Raw genomic sequence first — 17,425 nt, 5'->3', positions numbered from 1 at the left:
ATAAATGACCTGACGGACTAGGTGACCAGCAACAGGCGGCCGTGTGCTGGTGATACTGTAGTGTAGGGAAAAGTGTCTCGTCTGGTGACTGTAGTAGGATACAAGATGACGTAGACAAAATTTCTAGTTGGTGTGATGAATGGCAGCTAGTTCTAAATGTATAAAAATGTTATTTAATGCAGGTGAGTAGGAAAAACAATCCCACAATGTTCGAATACAGCATTCGTAGTTTACTGCTTGGGAGAATTTTAGGAAATGTAGTTCGCCGGCCGGTGTGGCCGTGCGGTTAAAGGCGCTTCAGTCCGGAACCGCGTGACCGCTACGGTCGCAGGTTCGAATCCTGCCTCGGGCATGGATGTGTGTGATGTCCTTAGGTTAGGTAGGTTTAATTAGTTCTAAGTTCTAGGCGACTGATGACCTCAGAAGTTAAGTCGCATAGTGCTCAGAGCCATTTGAACCATTTGAACCAGGAAATGTAGTTCATGGTCTAAAAGAGATCGTGTATACAACACTATTATGACTAGTTCTTGAGTACTGTCAGAGTGTTTGGGATTTCCACCAGGTCGGATTATAGGAAGACATCGAAGCAATTCAGAGGCGGATTGGTAGATTTGTTGCCGGTAGGTTCGATCAACACGCGAGTACTACGGAGATATTTTATGAACTCAAGTGGGAATTCCTCGAGGGAAGATGATTTTCTTTGCACGCAACACTATTGAGAAAATTTAGAGAACCAGCATCTGAAGCTGACTGCAGAACGATTCTACTGTTACCACCTCACTTTTCGCGTACCCACCTTGAAGATAAGGTAAGAGAATATAGGGATCTTACGGAGGTACACAGACAGTCGCTTTCCTCTTTCTCTGTTTAAGAGCGGAACACGAAAGGAAATTATTAGTAGTGGTACAGTGTACCCTCCGCCACGCACCGTGCCGAGTATGTATGTAGATTTAGGTGTCGAGGAGCCAGACGAAGTGTGCCCCAAGACATGGTGTGGGGAGTATCTACAGACCTTCTCAAGCCAGAGTCCCTTGGGGAATAAACCCTCGTATGTATTGTATTGTATATTAACCAGAGACCTAGAAACGACGGAGAGGCTCCGTCCCCGCCGCAGCCGCAGTGGTCCACAACCCCACGACGACTACCGCAGTCCACTTCACCCCTCCGCCGCCCCACACCGAACCCAGGGTTACTGTGCGGTTCGGCCCCCGGTGGACCCCGCAGGGAATGTCTCACACCAGACGAGTGTAACCCCAATGTTTGCGTGGTAGAGTAATGGTGATGTACGCGTACGGGGAGAACTTGTTTGCGCAGCAATCGCCGACATAGTGTAACTGAGGCGGAATAAGGGGAACCAGCCCGCATTCGCCGAGGCAGATGGAAAACCGCCTAAAAACCATCCACAGACTGGCCGGTTCACCGGACCTCGACACAAATCCGCCGGGCGGATTCGTGCCGGGGACCAGGCGCTCCTTCCCACCCGGAAAGCCGTGCGTTAGACCTGAGTAAACCCTTACAGGAAAATCAGGCACGCTGGAAGGCTGTAAAGAGGCAGCCCCACCAGTCGATTATACCTGTAAACCAACCAGACGAAATTACTCGCTAGCTACGTAAGAGAAAAGCCCCACAGAAACCCATGTGACTGGAAAACGTAAAAGGAGGAGGACTTTATCACACGGAAAAATATAAACTAAATAACGTTGAACGTCAGAGGGATATTCACAAAGCAAATAATTTACAAGAAATACTAGAAGTGAGAAGATATAATAGTATTATTTAAGCCAAAAAAATGAAAGTGACTAGTCATCTAGGAAATTATAGTATGCTATACAGGGGTAAAACAACGTAGAAGAGTGCAAACTGGATCTGTTATAATAATTAGTAAAAAAATGGAAGAACAAACTATAAACTGAACACGGATAAATGAACGGCCAAGCGATATAAAATACAAAATCTCATTAGTCTTGTATGTCCCTGAGGAAGAGAGAAAGAAAGAACCAGATGTTTTATGAATGCCTACAGAAAACACCAGATAAGATAAAAAACGGTTATATTGTAATTGGTGGAGTCTTCAATGCAATAACAGGAAGGTAGGGTATAGGTAACATGCTGAAGAGATAACGGTCAATAGCAATGGAACAATGTTAAGAGATTCTCCAAATTTTAATAATTTCTGAGTCTCGAAGTCTTCCTATTAACTCAAAGATATTTACAAGTAAGTCCACACATTGTCCGCCAGAGGTTATAGAACTAAAATTGGCTATTTTCTAACAAACAAACAAAAACATTTATTCTGTTTCAGCACGTGCGTGTATGCTGTACAGACGGTATGACATAAATATACATCGTTTCCTACTTTTAGCAAAAGCTGCCTTGAAGCAGAGATAGTATAAAGTACACAGAAACTCCTCAGAGCAACCAATTGTTACTATAATATACTTACTAGAACACGAGTCCATCAAGATAAAATGCTAAAGACGAGTAGACAAAATAATGAGTGGGCTTCTAGAAGCAGGCAGCAGTGAACATGACTCGGAACAAATTAAGAACAGAATAGAAACTGCAGCCTGTGAAGCATTAGGTAAAACACAACAAAGGGGAAAGGGGAAAGGACACGTGTTTTGGACAAAAGAAATGGATAGATAGTTGAAATAAAGAGAAAACTGCATAAAATACCTGCAACATCAAATCAGGTGAATAAGTAAATATACAAGAAGCAAACAGCAGAGGCGACAAAGTTGAGCAGGAAGGTGGATCAAGATAGGTGGCATAACTTCGTTGTCAGGTTTGAAAATGATGTCCATGGGAGACAAGCACTTCTGAGTAAAACAATAAGACACCTGAATAAGATGGAAAAGAATGTACCAGATATTAATGTAGCTGATAAATAACGAAGATTGGCTACATTATTACAAAAAAATTTGTACTGATAAATGAATACACGAAATGTGGAAGCACTTCAGAAAACAAGATCATAGTGCAAATAGATAGACTTAAATTGTTAGGGATCATGCTAACGTAGAGAGGTAACCTAGATCAGAGACACAAAATTGATAAGGTCATCTACGTAAATGGTTCCATTAGATCGCTCCAATCCAAGTAACAACAAAACCATATCTTAAATTTCATAAAGTTATGCTTGTACCAACATTGTTGTATGGGAGTGAAGCTTGAATAATGAAAAAACATGAAAAAGTTTACAAGCCAAGGAAATTAAATTCCAAAGGAAGATAGCAGGATCCACAAAATTAAGTTATAAAAGAAAAATAGATATTAGAAAGGAGCGAGTAATTTTGAAAAACTAATTTCCAAAATATCTGAGATCTTACCTCCTCGAGATAAGGATTTCCCTACAAGCTACTATTTTCACGTTGTATGCGGCAATTCAGCTACAACTACAAACATAAATTTTCTTATTGGAATCCAAACGAGTAGTTAATTAAGTAACAGAATCTCTGTAGAGATCTGTTCCACATCAGATAAGGATCTCACGAAAAGCCACTAGTACATCGTCGTATCTTTAACATTTTACCCATCTTCAGCAACTGCAGTTGTATACATCTAAATAAATAGCAACCAGCTGCATAAAAGAAATTTAATTTCTTAACCGGTTTCAGTGACTTAGTGCCCTTATTCGCAATGTTTGCGAGTGTCAACAATAAGATGCAGGCAGCACATTTCTGTTGTTACGCGGTTCATAGTGCCTGTACAAGAAAGACAAAAAAAATTATATGATATATTTGTGCCAGAAATCAGTTAGGAAATTGTATTTCTTTTATGCAACTTGTTGCTGCTTATTTCGATGTATACCGTCATATCTGGTAGATGAACTAGAACTACCAATTTTGCTGCTGAAATTTAAATGTTCTTTCAAAAGTACTCAGCTGACTACCATAATATCTGGGAAGATCGTGTATCCACATGATGAGGGTTGCACAACAAGCCATATGTATTACGTTCTGTCCCGTAGTTCCGTTATAACGTCAATTTCTGCTACTGATATTTTGACAAGTAATTAAGTACCCGACTAAACAGTAGATTATCTACGGGGACCTTGTCTTCTTGATATAAGGACCAGATAAGACACGTAGGATTTAGTCGGAGGAACGGGCACTCCGGCCCATTCACCGAATATCCTCTCGTTCCAAGATCTCCTTCACGTGTGATGCGGTCACAGACTGTCCTCCACAAAAATGAAATAAGGGCCAAATTCCCTGAAAAGGCATACAAAGCAGTAGACAAAGCGGTTTCTGGAAAAGAGGATTTTGGCCCGAGCGACAACTTATTTGGGATTTAGAAGCACTTTCAGGTATCTGTTTAATAAGGGAACAAAACTATTTTCACGTGTAATTTCGCTGAACAGGGTGCCTGTAAGTTGACAGGAGTTTCGTGAATTAAAACGTGCATCCTACGGAGGCAGACTGTCACTCTCACCGTGTCACCATGCGTAAATTCTTTTTAACCTGAGACGCAGTGCGTGGAACAGAAAAGGGGTGGAGGGACCGAACGTATGTATGTGTGTGTGTGTGTGTGTGTGTGTGTGTGTGTGGTGGGTGGTTGGGTGGGTGGAATAGGAGGAGAGAGAGAGAGAGAGAGAGAGATCGATGCGGAAAATTCACGAATCGGCCGGTCAGCTGAATGTTACAAAATAATTTATCTGTTGTTATTGTAATTTATCGAAGTGCTGAAAGCAGACCGATAAATATGAGTCCGAAAACTTCGTACAGGTTACCAGAAATCTATCCGTGATTGTCTTTTTGCCAGAGCCGTCTCTGTTCGATTCAAATGATAATAGAGAGCCCCTGTAATTCCAACAATCCGTTGTATTCCGCAACATCCCTGTTCTTGAAACCCATGGTCTTCTACGGCGTCTATATCAGCACATCTCCGACCTTTCAAATTTCTCCCCAGGGCAGTTTCAACCATCTCCCTCACTCTGATTCTTGCCCGTAATTTCTGCTGAAGCCTATACCATCGGTCCCATCCCAAATGGGGAATGAAGACCTACGCATCTCATAATTCCTATAGCCCCTGTCCTCTCTGTCTTCACTAGTGAAATGACTTAATATAATTCTCTCAGTTTTGAAGCGCTTAAGTTGAGTTTTAATTCTCGAAATTTTTATGCTGTCACCACCATCATCTTAAAGAGTAAAAACTACTGACTGCTGGGATTGACGAGGTGTCCTCACAGTGACCTGTATATGTAGTGTGGAGAGTGTTGTGCATAGAGGATAGTATAGGACAGTGTACATAGGAGCACACAAAGATTTTCTTTTCAGTCTAATGATAGTGACTGATTTTAGAATCACGTGAAGGAATGACACTCTGGAGACCGCCATAAGCAATTTCCGCAATTTTCTGCAATTTTTGTTATTCTTGGACATTCGGTTGCGTTCTGCGCAGCATTTGTAAATATTTTGCGTTCTACACATTTAAGTGCTGTATAATACACTGGTGCGCAGAACATACCGACGATAGTAAGTACCGGCCGCTATGGCCGAGCGGTCTAGGCACTTCAGTCTGGAACCGCGCGACCACTACAGTCGCAGGTTCGAATCCTGCTTCGGGCATGGATGTGTGTGATGTCCTTAGGTTAGTTTCGTTTAAGTAGTTCTAAGTTCTAGGTGACTGATGACCTCAGATGTTACGTCCCATAATACTCAGAGCCATTTGAACCATTTCGATAGTAAGTTTCGGATGATGTGTCACTGCCAAGTAACATACTTCGATGAAACTTTAAGCAGATCTAGAAGTAACAGTTGCAGTACAAAAAAGAACGCAGCTGTAAAAAATACGCAATGAGACGAACAGAGATGACACTTTTATTCAAAGACTATAATTACATTGAATTCACCATGATGTCCCTTGGACATTACAAAAATCGGGACATGGTTCTCAGTAGTGAGTGCGATCCCCACGAACGCGCTCCCATGCTGGCCAGAAGGTTGGTAACGAGTTCTTGTGGCAGGGCGTGCCGTTCCTACACCACCGCGTCTGCCAGCTGCTGGATGGTCGTTGGTGGACCTGAACGTGCTGCAACAATTCTCGCCAACGCATCTCAAACGTGCTCGATGGCATTTAGCCGAAGGAAAGGGATTGGCCAATCCATTCACCGAATATCCTCTCATACCAAGACCTCATTATGTGCGTTGTGTGATGCGGTCGAGCATTTTCATCCATATAAGTGGTGTAATGGCCGAATGCCCTGAAGCAGTAGACAAAGCGACTATTGGAAGAGATGATTTTGGCCCGAGCGACAGCTTATTGTGATTTAGTTTTAACAAATTTCCTGTCCTGCGCTCATAGGCAGCAAACCGCTCCTGCTACACGCGGCGCTCGGGGACCACAGCACAGCTACAACACTTGAGGATGGGCTTATAACAGTCCGAAACGGTCATTTGAAAATAAAGAAATTTACAACTGAAGCGGTATTTTCAACAAAATGGAGTATTTTATTTTATTTAATCGTATGGCTAGGGCTCCCCGTCGGGCAGGCCGTTCGCCGGGTGCCGGTGTTTCAATTTGACGCCTCTTAGGCGACCTACAGTCGATGAGGATGATAGGGTGATGATGAGCACAGCACAACACGCAATCCCTGGGCGGAGAAAATTCCCCGACCCCGCCGGGAATCGAACCCGGGCCCAGAGGATTAACAATATGTCACACTGACCATTCAGCTACCGGGGGCGGAGAAAGTGGAATAAAGTACTTTAAAATAGATTAGGGCGTTGGGCAACATGTGCCATGCGCTGCTTTCCGAAAACCCAATTCGCGTCTGGAAGTATCTTCAAATCAGTCACCAGTTTTAAATCCTGAAGAAAGTGCGCCGTAAACGCTGTCGAAAAATCGAGATTTATAAGCAGAATGATGGGGCCTGGAACATGAAAATATTTTGAAAATGAAAGTATAGTGTTGTGGATGATTATGGTATAACGTTTCTTTCCCCCGCTGTTTAACAATGCACTCTTTCTATCCTTCCGCTGGGGTCTTCTTTGAGTCTTTTTGGGTTCCGCAGGTAGATGAAATCCACTGTTGTGTTATACTTAGATTAAAATAATTTTGTGACTGAAATCTTTGTGAATCGAGTAGAAGGGGCCGTTCTCAAGCCGTGTTGCCTGTTTTGAAGATAAACATTCCCTTAGCTCATGTTGGTAGGCATTAGTTGTTGGTTAGCCACTGATAGTAGCCAGTATAAGGTGGGAGAATTAAATCAAAAATATTATTCTTAATGTGCCGTCAACAATGGCGACCTACTAACATTTCTCCTTATTTAGTAAAGGTGCTGGATAATAACCTTTTACCAACGATGAGACACCTCTGCGCAACAAAAGCCGACAAGAACAAACCCACAGAGGTGGCAAAACACCAGTTTATTCATTAAGAAGAAGAAGAGGAAGAGGAGGAGGAGGAGGAAAATGACACTTCCCTACGATCCTGGAAACCTTACGATCACAACAACGAGCACGATAAATTTCAGAGACGCTAACGGATTTATTCTTATTTTTGGATACCAACTACACTGACGGAAATGGATAGTTTGATACCATGAAGCATCAGTCGGATCTTTAACAAACTTTGTGGAGCTGTTCGTGATATAACGGATATTGTGTGATTAAACTTTCATTCCAATCAGAACTTAGTGTCCATCATCAACATCAGTATGAGTTTTGGCCCCAGTTGGCACGAAAACACTCTTCTATTCGTGATGGAGCGAAAGCTAACAGTCTCTGAATATCATGTTGAGGAAGCCCAGACGTGATTTACAGGTGACAAATCAAGAGAATGGGCGTATTAGTCAAAGATCCATACAGTGCCCAAGGCGTTTGACGTGTGAACTGCAATGTGGGATCTTGCGTATTCCATTTGGTACCCTCGTTATGACATGTGTGGCAACAAGGCTTCCCATTTTAAGAACAGAAAATATCAGTCGTCAGCTGCACAAATTTTTATTAAACTAACTTCTTGACTAGTTTCGAAAATTAATTAGCTATCTTTAGAAGATCGTAAAATTAAGCTTACATCGGAAAGCAATCGTCAAGCAAACTCTGGACGATAGAGTCCTATAAAAAATGGGTGTAAAATAAGAATTTAGTGATTACCATGGTTGGATCACAATTAACAGCAGACTAATAACATTTAATGCACAATAATAAACAGATTATAAACGTACTTTTGTTAAAGTTTTTGTATAGTACTGTTAAGCAGTTAAAAAGTAACGCAAAAAATGCGAAGTTATGGTGACCAAAAACCATCTAGAGAAAATTTACTGCGACTGATAATACAGCCCATGCTTCATCCTGTCATCCCCGTAGGCATAAAATTTCGTTCTTTCGTGCTCTGGTTGACCGGATGCTTGGGATCCCTTTACAATCTTCCGCTGTCGTCAGAGAACTTAATAAACTTAAGTATATAGTTGTCAGTAATGGCTATGAGATCAATCTCGTGCAAAAGCTTTATACGGCAAGAACTAATAAGAACTCTAGTACATCATTACTGAATAAAGATGGCCCTACTGCAAAGAATAATTTTTCCATTCCGTTCTTAGGTGATATTTCCTATAGGACTGCGAGGTTATTTAAAAAATATGACCTCAATGTCGCATTCACCACTAATAATCTCACTAAGCGTCATACGTAAGGGAGAGACCTCCTATTGATATCTATCTCAAATGTGGCACATACAAAATTCAGTGCAGTGTATGCCCAGGCTTTTATGTAGGACAAACAGGCAGGGCACTTAACCCGGTTCCTTGAACATTTCTTGAACAATGACGGCGAGAATGCTTGTAAGTCAACGTTCGCAGAACATCTTAAAGCTGAAAAGCACTTCCACCCAACCTTTACTTAATATGGAAAACTTGCACGTAGTGGATAAATGGTGCAGAACGAATATTTTAAGAGAGATAGAAATTATTCTCGTCCGGGCTCCAAAGATCTGCTGAATGACCAGCTGTCGCTTAGAAACAGGTTGTTTGTTGATTGTATTCCTGCTCCTTACAAATAATTTGTAACCACCCTATTTGCTTAAACAATGGTTAATATCACATAGCAGAAACGACCATTTGTACCTATCGATTCAGATGACTTGTAACCTCGCTATTTTCTTAATACTTTTACTGTATGTTAAGAACGACGATTTGCATTTGTTGTTTGCCCCTTGTTTCCTAAACTTTATTATGTAGTCAAGATATGTTTTAACAGCGATGGCTAGTCAGAGTCGCGGGGCACCTATTTGTGTAGCGGTCAGTGTGCCTAACACATTTTTGTACGTTACACCATTGTCTTGATAAGGTTGTAAGTTGCTAATGTTGAAGTGCTGCGCTACAAATACACTCCTGGAAATTGAAATAAGAACACCGTGAATTCATTGTCCCAGGAAGGGGAAACTTTATTGACACATTCCTGGGGTCAGATACATCACATGATCACACTGACAGAACCACAGGCACATAGACACAGGCAACAGAGCATGCACAATGTCGGCACTAGTACAGTGTATATCCACCTGTCGCAGCAATGCAGGCTGCTATTCTCCCATGGAGACGATCGTAGAGATGCTGGATGTACTCCTGTGGAACGGCTTGCCATGCCATTTCCACCTGGCGCCTCAGTTGGACCAGCGTTCGTGCTGGACGTGCAGACCGCGTGAGACGACGCTTCATCCAGTCCCAAACATGCTCAATGGGGGACAGATCCGGAGATCTTGCTGGCCAGGGTAGTTGACTTACACCTTCTAGAGCACGTTGGGTGGCACGGGATACATGTGGACGTGCATTGTACTGTTGGAACAGTAAGTTCCCTTGCCGGTCTAGGAATGGTAGAACGATGGGTTCGATGACGGTTTGGATGTACCGTGCACTATTCAGTGTCCCCTCGACGATCACCAGTGGTGTACGGCCAGTGTAGGAGATCGCTCCCCACACCATGATGCCGGGTGTTGGCCCTGTGTGCCTCGGTCGTATGCAGTCCTGATTGTGGCGCTCACCTGCACGGCGCCAAACACGCATACGACCATCATTGGCACCAAGGCAGAAGCGACTCTCATCGCTGAAGACGACACGTCTCCATTCGTCCCTCCATTCACGCCTATCGCGACACCACTGGAGGCGGGCTGCACGATGTTGGGGCGTGAGCGGAAGACGGCCTAACGGTGTGCGGGACCGTAGCCCAGCTTCATGGAGACGGTTGCGAATGGTCCTCGCCGATACCCCAGGAGCAACAGTGTCCCTAATTTGCTGGGAAGTGGCGGTGCGGTCCCCTACGGCACTGCGTAGGATCCTACGGTCTTGGCGTGCATCCGTGCGTCGCTGCGGTCCGGTCCCAGGTCGACGGGCACGTGCACCTTCCGCCGACCACTGGCGACAACATCGATGTACTGTGGAGACCTCACGCCCCACGTGTTGAGCAATTCGGCGGTACGTCCACCCGGCCTCCCGCATGCCCACTATACGCCCTCGCTCAAAGTCCGTCAACTGCACATACGGTTCACGTCCACGCTGTCGCGGCATGCTACCAGTGTTAAAGACTGCGATGGAGCTCCGTATGCCACGGCAAACTGGCTGACACTGCGTGTGATCATTGCTTGTACAGCCCTCTCGCAGTGTCCGGAGCAAGTATGGTGGGTCTGACACACCGGTGTCAATGTGTTCTTTTTTCCATTTCCAGGAGTGTAGTATCTATAAGTGATATAGGTAGAGATCCTAAACGAAAAGACAGCTTGTAAACACGCTCTGGGAGCTCGCGCTCGACATGAGTCGGGTCTCTCAACCGGGGCGGGTCCACTTATGTCGAAAAGTCGTATCCAGCGGCCGGCCTATACGTCAAGGTGCTGGGAAGTTCAGTATAGCGCCGCTTCTCCATCAGCCCTCGGCGCCACCATCAGCTGGTTATTAAATAAATCTGATCATTGTATCCATTCTTCAGCCCTTTTTACAAGCTAAGCCTTTTTCTGTGTAAAATTTATACGCTTGGTTAACACGTTACATAAGGTCTTAATGGTAGTTCTTTTACTTAAGAGCCGGCCGCTGTGGCCGAGCGGTTCTAGGCGGTTCAGTCCGGAAACGCGCTGATGCTACGGTCGCAGGTTCGAATCCTGCCTCGGGCATGGATGTGTGTGATATCCTTAGGTTAGTTAGGTTTAAGTAGTTCTAAGTTCTAGGGGACTGATGACCTCAGATGTCAAGTCCCATAGTGCTTAGAGCCTTTTGAACCATTTTCCTTAAGACATGTTCAGTTTCGTTTGACTTATGTTATAGACACGAGCGCCCTCATTGTGCTTAGTCTTCGTAACTTTTAGGCAGACTAGCGCCCGGTGCTTCTTATATAAGTGAAATCTTTTCTAGTCAAACTACCAGTCTGTTGCTGCTAATCATCACATGTCTCGCGATTTTTCAATATTTTACTTACGATGCGAAGTTCTTTGGTCGCCATATCTTCGCATTTTTTTTGTTACTTTTCAACTGTTTGACAGTACTATGTAAACACTTTAACGAAGATACGTTTATAACCTGTTTAGTACTATACACCTATTTTTATCAATCTGCTATTATTTGTCACCCAACCCTGGCAATCACTAAATTCGTACTCTGTACCCATTGTTTGTGGGACTCTATCGTCCAAAGTTTACTTGACGATTGCTTTCCCATGTGAGCTTAATTGTATGATCATATGAAGACGGCAAATTAACTTACCGAAACCAGTCAATAATTTAACAAAAATTTCTGTAGCTGACGATTGATTATTTCTGTTCTTAAAATGTGCTTCGCAGCTGCTGATTGACAGCCATGAGTAAACCATATCCAGTAGATGCCCACAGTTACAGTCCAGTAGTTTCAGAGGTATGTACGCCGAGACGCCTGATTCCTGTGACCAGGCCGTCTACGTACACGTTGGCACCTATCAAATCGCCAGTAACAGAAACGAGTCTGATTGCTAACCATCACAGCATGCCGTATAACGTTCCACTGACTCTGGAACTCACCTTTAAAGTCTCTACTGTTTGTGGCATGGTGTCAGCGATAAACGACGGAGCGCATAGTAACTCGAGATCACAAAACGAATTCCACTAATCCGTTCTCGACGGTTCGTGATGACAAACTGCCCGTAGTCCCTTTACCGATGTCAGATGGTGTTATCTGTCTACTCACTATAACCTGTCGCGCAACCAAACGATCTTCTCTAGGTTTAGCCCTTCCGAAAGGAGCCATGCCTATTATTCTTTCATTCAATTGTTCTGAGACCAACTCGTCGCCAACCGTTCTGCAGTCATTGTTCTACAACCAGCTGTCTGCACGATATAGCGGTATGGTGATACGTTCCCCCCTTTGCCAATAATTCCACCTTTACCATGTCCTCTTAGAGTGATGTTTTGTGATCTCCTCCTGTAAAGTTCAGAAACTTTAAACTCACCCAGCAAGAATGTTGCATTCACACCATTTGAAACGTCCCCTTAGAAAAACTATGAAAGACGGTGCTGGTAAACCTCTTACGTTATTTGATTTTCAAACAGCTGAGGGGAACTGAACGTACTCAGACATTTCTCTCTTTACTTATTCTGATCATCACTAAACTGACACACAAAATTTTTCTTAGCGCAACGCAATCTGACCTTCAATAATCCCTACAAAAGAATGGCCCTGACTAACAATAACCTTTACCTTTCATGAATCACTTACCTCACAAAAATCTTCGTTACTCGAACTACTGCAATACTGCTAGCTAAATGAAAGATTCTAACTACTGAAGGCACTGACTACTGATAGTCATAGTTAGCAAATGAAAGATTTTGATAGAGAACAAACAATGTATTTACCTTAATAGTGTTCAGTTCATGACATTCAGTCTTATAAATTTCCTTTTTCTGGCGTACACACATCCAGATCGTCCGCTCTCAAAACTCTGCCATCTCTCTCCCCACATCCACCACTGTTGGCGGCTCACCTCCAACTGCACAACGCTACGCGCTGTTCTCATCTAACTGCCCAACACTACAATAGTGAATATTCCAACAGTGCCAACCAGCCACATACTGCACACAGCACAGTCAGTGATTTCCATATAGAGCGCTACGTGGCGTTACCAGCATAATAACCTATACAGCCTACTTACACATTCTTCTTCTATACGAATGTCTGCACTGTACGGAAAATAAGCTGCCATAACGATGAATTTTTAATATATATAAAATTTTTATACATTCCCCGGAATGGTGATGCGAAAAATGGCAGTTGACCCTAAATAATGAAACACGTAAGTACTAAAAGGAATCCGTTAAATTTAAGTTACATGATAACTTACACAAATCTCGAGGCTGTCAATTCAACTAAATGCCTAGGATTTACAGTTACGAACAACTCAAATTCAACGATCACATAGATATTGTTGTGGGGAAGGCAAACCAAAGACTGCTTTTTATTGGCAGAAAACTTAGAAGATGCAACAGGTATACTATAGAGATTGCCTACACTACGCTTGAGGGTTCTCTGCTTGAGTACTGCTGTGTATTATACGATCCTTACCACACTGAACTGACGGAGGACATATAAAAAGTTGGAAGGAGGAGGTAGCTCGTTTTGTATTATCGTGAAATAGGGGAGGCGGTTAGAGATGTGATACGCGACTTGGGGTGACAGTTGTTAAAATAAAGGCGTTTTTCGTTCCGGCGAGATATTTTCTCGAAATTTCAATCTCAAACTTTCTCCTCCGTATGCGAAAATATTTTGTTCACTCCCACCTACATAGGAAGAAATGATCATCGTAATGAAATAAGAGAAGTAAGAGCTGTCACGGAAAGATTTAAGTGCTGGTTTTTCCCTCGCGCTATTAGAGTGTGGAACGTAGAGAAATAGTCTGAAAGTGGTTTGATGGACCTTCTACCAAGCACTTACGCGTGAATTGCATGAAGATGTAAAAATACTGGAGTAGCAGTTTGGCGGCGTTCGGTGAAGATGTTAATGGTGTAACACATTTCCATCAGTGTATTAGCTACTTCCCCCATATAAGGTCAACATCCCAAATATTTACTCATACGATGTCCTATGTAGACCATAACACAGGCAAGTTCCTCACATACTGGTCCAGCAACCACCACCATTATCGTCGTCGTCGTCACCGACAAAAATGCACGTCACCAATATTCCGGCACGTGTCTCACAAATATTTCATGGGGCCGAAATAGAGATCCACTCCATCAACAAGGAATATAAATAAAAAGTGAATTAAGAATTACACAAAATGTTTCATTAAGTTTTGTGTGAAGATTTTTTGCTGAGTGCACGGATGAGTTGCAGGGCGGTACATTGAAAGAACTGTTAAGCGGTATGAGCTACTGGTAGTTAATTAGGAAACAAGAGCAGCTGCAGTTATTCGTAGAAGAATCCCAAGACAGTTAAATATGCGGCTACAGTTGAGAAATTTTTGCCATCAGCCATGCTGAGCTACGGTTCGTAGAACATCCGTTTATACAGAGCCCATTACAGTTCTTTATCAAATTCTTTTTTAAATTTGAGGGCGTGGGTTAAACGAGTCAGCTGATTAGCAGAATTCCTGTCGAAATCTTATAAGCTCACCTGACACAACATTAGTCATTCCCAGAGAGATCACTACAATCATCGTATAATACCGGGTTATTTCGCCCCCAAGACTTCATAACCGTATGGGTTCGGTTAGCAAGTGAATCTACAAGATGGTGAAGGTACGTCGCACCCCGATTAAGCCACTCACTGAAGATTTGATCGCGAAATCCCACCAAACTCGACGGATGCTCATGTGGGCGTTTTACCTTGTGTTCCAACATGTCCCACAGATTTCTATGGGGTCCAGGTCAGGTCATACTGCAGGCCAGTCGAAATCTAATAGGGTGGGAGAGAGTTCTGAAAACCAGTCTCATGTTCTTCCAGTTCGATGAACTTCGCTGTTGTCATCTTTAATTACTTGTACGAGAGATAGCCTCTTGCGAGGTGACCGTCTCCAAATGTTAATTGCACGCAGTTCCTGTCGCAATGTTCTTTCGCTAACGGGGTGAGATGGACCTTCATTCACTGCCTGCAGTAATTCCTTTCGGGTTTGGGAGCGATTCTGATTCACAAGCCGTGAAACGCGTCTCCGGTCACTCCCTGTCGAGATCTTTTTCCAACCACACTTCTGACGTCTTGTTTTGAGTGCCCACGTGTGTTACGCCACTGCTTGTAGACACGCGTAAGAGACCGCCGCGAAACACCAAAAAATCCAGCAACTTCACGCATCGTATGACCATAGGCACGGCAAAACACAATTGCCACTCGGCCGTGTCCTTGCAGTTACCCCTGTTTACGTGTGGAACAACCGCTTGAAACATGAATGTCTCACCGATTGCTTCTCCCTTTCGCTCACGTAGAGGCAGTAAACACGCCGTTGAGCACGTGACTCGGTCGCTTCAGCACCTGTAAAGGCCTAACGAGTTACCTGTGAGTGTGTACCGGGGTGACCTTTTTTTTCGTAAGCTTACATACGAGAAAATGACCTCACAATAAATGAGACCTTTATCTGGCTACGCTTTTGAACTGACAAACCTTTTACCAAACGAGAAGTCTAGAAATATCGGCCTGCAAGGATGAGCGCACTAATTCATCCTTTTGCGGTGGTGCTAGAATCGGAGAGCACAGTCGTACATGAATTTCACCCCTCGACTGACTGCTACTGGTAAGAGATACCGAGCAACGTACTGCTTAAGCTACATTAGTACTCCTCCAACGTGCTTAGCAGACTATTATATTTAAATGTGTCTTCGCTTGTAAAGTGCGAACGTTTCTTCTTTCTTTCTCGTGAGAAATGCGTCTTGTTCGATACACGCTGTTAATTTCGTACAAAATAGTAAATAAAAAGTTAGAGACTTACCAAGAGCGTATGCCAGGCTCTGAATTGTGTCGTGGACGCCTTTTCTGCAGGTGTAAAGAAAAACGAGTTGAGGATCCCGGAGCACAGGTTTCAGCACAGTTACGCACTTGTCATCGAATGTACACGCAAAGCAGTTCTCCGGAGACGATCGCACACAGATCGATTAAGTAGTGTTATCTCTCATTCTGTTCAGATCGTTACTTTTGAGTGTTTGTCTCTGCGATAAGATTTAGCGGGGCGATTTTATACCGGTGGTCCTCCACCAAGTGACGACAATCTTCACCTCGTGGTTGGTGATGGAAGTGAAATGCTGTCAGCCGATTGCCGTTATACAGTTCAGAAAGAGTCCAGTGTTCTAGAATCTCTGTTAATCTTCTTTCGACAAAAAAATATATGTGAAACTACATTTCAACTAAAGCTTTCATCTTAATGTTTTCCATGTGACGGGGTGGTGTTACTTGACTGCCGGAAGTCACTCAGTGCAACATTGCAATGTCACTTAAGTTACGGCACGACGTGCGTTTTCTCCAGTGGGATTTGAACTGCAAAAGATGTGGCGGGAATTCTCGCGAGTGTGGTGACCACGGAGAGCAGGAAAAACTGACGAGAAGTGGTAATAAAACGGCCAAGTACACGTGCCGGAAACCTTGATAAAGGCGCAGCCAAAGATGCAACTGAAATATTTGGTGACTGCGTAGTTTTGCCAACTACTGGAACTGACTCCTCGCCGTTTCCTGTCGCCGCATCTCCACTTCTCCCTTCCTGAAATACTAAGGTTCTTGATAGCTATCCTTCACGGTTTCCAACATTTCTGTATCTCCTTACCTAAAATAAAATTTATATACATTATTGTATTCTAATTAGAATTTTAAAATAATTTTCAGGTACCTAGGATCAGGAACTCATTCCGTTCACTTCACTTCAAGTTTATAAGTGGTCGTTCTTCGCCTGCATGCATTATTCGTGGTAATGAGTCTGGCTGTATGGGAGACGCTCAGAAAAAAAGTTCGAGACACAACTGACAACACAAGACTGATTGGAAATCAGTCAGAAGTATGAGATTACGAACAGTTTCCATCATTGTGTCCCCCCGCTTAGGTGGGTGGTAACGTGCTCGCCTCCCATGCAAACGGGCACGGTTTCGATTCCCGGCCGGGTTGGAGATTTTTTCCGCTAGGCGATTGGGTCTTGTGTTGTCCTTCTCATCATTTCATCATCACCGGCGCGCAAGTCACCCAGTGTGGCGTCGACTGAAATAAGACTTGCACTTGGCGGCCGAACTTCCCCGATTGGGGCCTCCCGGCCATTTCCCTCATTGTGCAGGAGCTATTGATGGAAAAACGCGTCATGATTACAAAACCATGCAGATCAGCAAGTGAACTTTTCAACTATAAAAGTTCTTTTCGATTGTCCCAGTAGCTGTCGCAGATTGCTGTTTCACATACGTTGATGTAGGAGGCTAGAGTCGTTAATGAGATTCAAATTTGTTCAAAGTAACTGATGTAGGAAAAAAAGTCTACGCACAGACATTAAACGTGCCACAATCGAAAATT

At 43.5% G+C, this 17,425-nt stretch overlaps 1 protein-coding gene across 1 annotated transcript in view; it reads right to left on the bottom strand.

The window, feature by feature from the left end:
* Positions 1–15,996, bottom strand: part of LOC126260023 (proton-coupled amino acid transporter 1-like) — a 447,322-nt gene extending 431,326 nt beyond the window's left edge. The window contains exon 1 of the mRNA XM_049957187.1: positions 15,873–15,996. The gene's annotated coding sequence lies outside the window, so the exon portion shown is untranslated. The remainder of the gene's footprint in view (positions 1–15,872) is intronic.
* Positions 15,997–17,425: the final 1,429 nt, after the last annotated feature.

This window comes from Schistocerca nitens, chromosome 5 (assembly GCF_023898315.1).
Source record: "Schistocerca nitens isolate TAMUIC-IGC-003100 chromosome 5, iqSchNite1.1, whole genome shotgun sequence".
Classification (NCBI taxonomy): domain Eukaryota; kingdom Metazoa; phylum Arthropoda; class Insecta; order Orthoptera; family Acrididae; genus Schistocerca; species Schistocerca nitens.
This window is presented reverse-complemented; position numbering and strand designations above follow the sequence as displayed.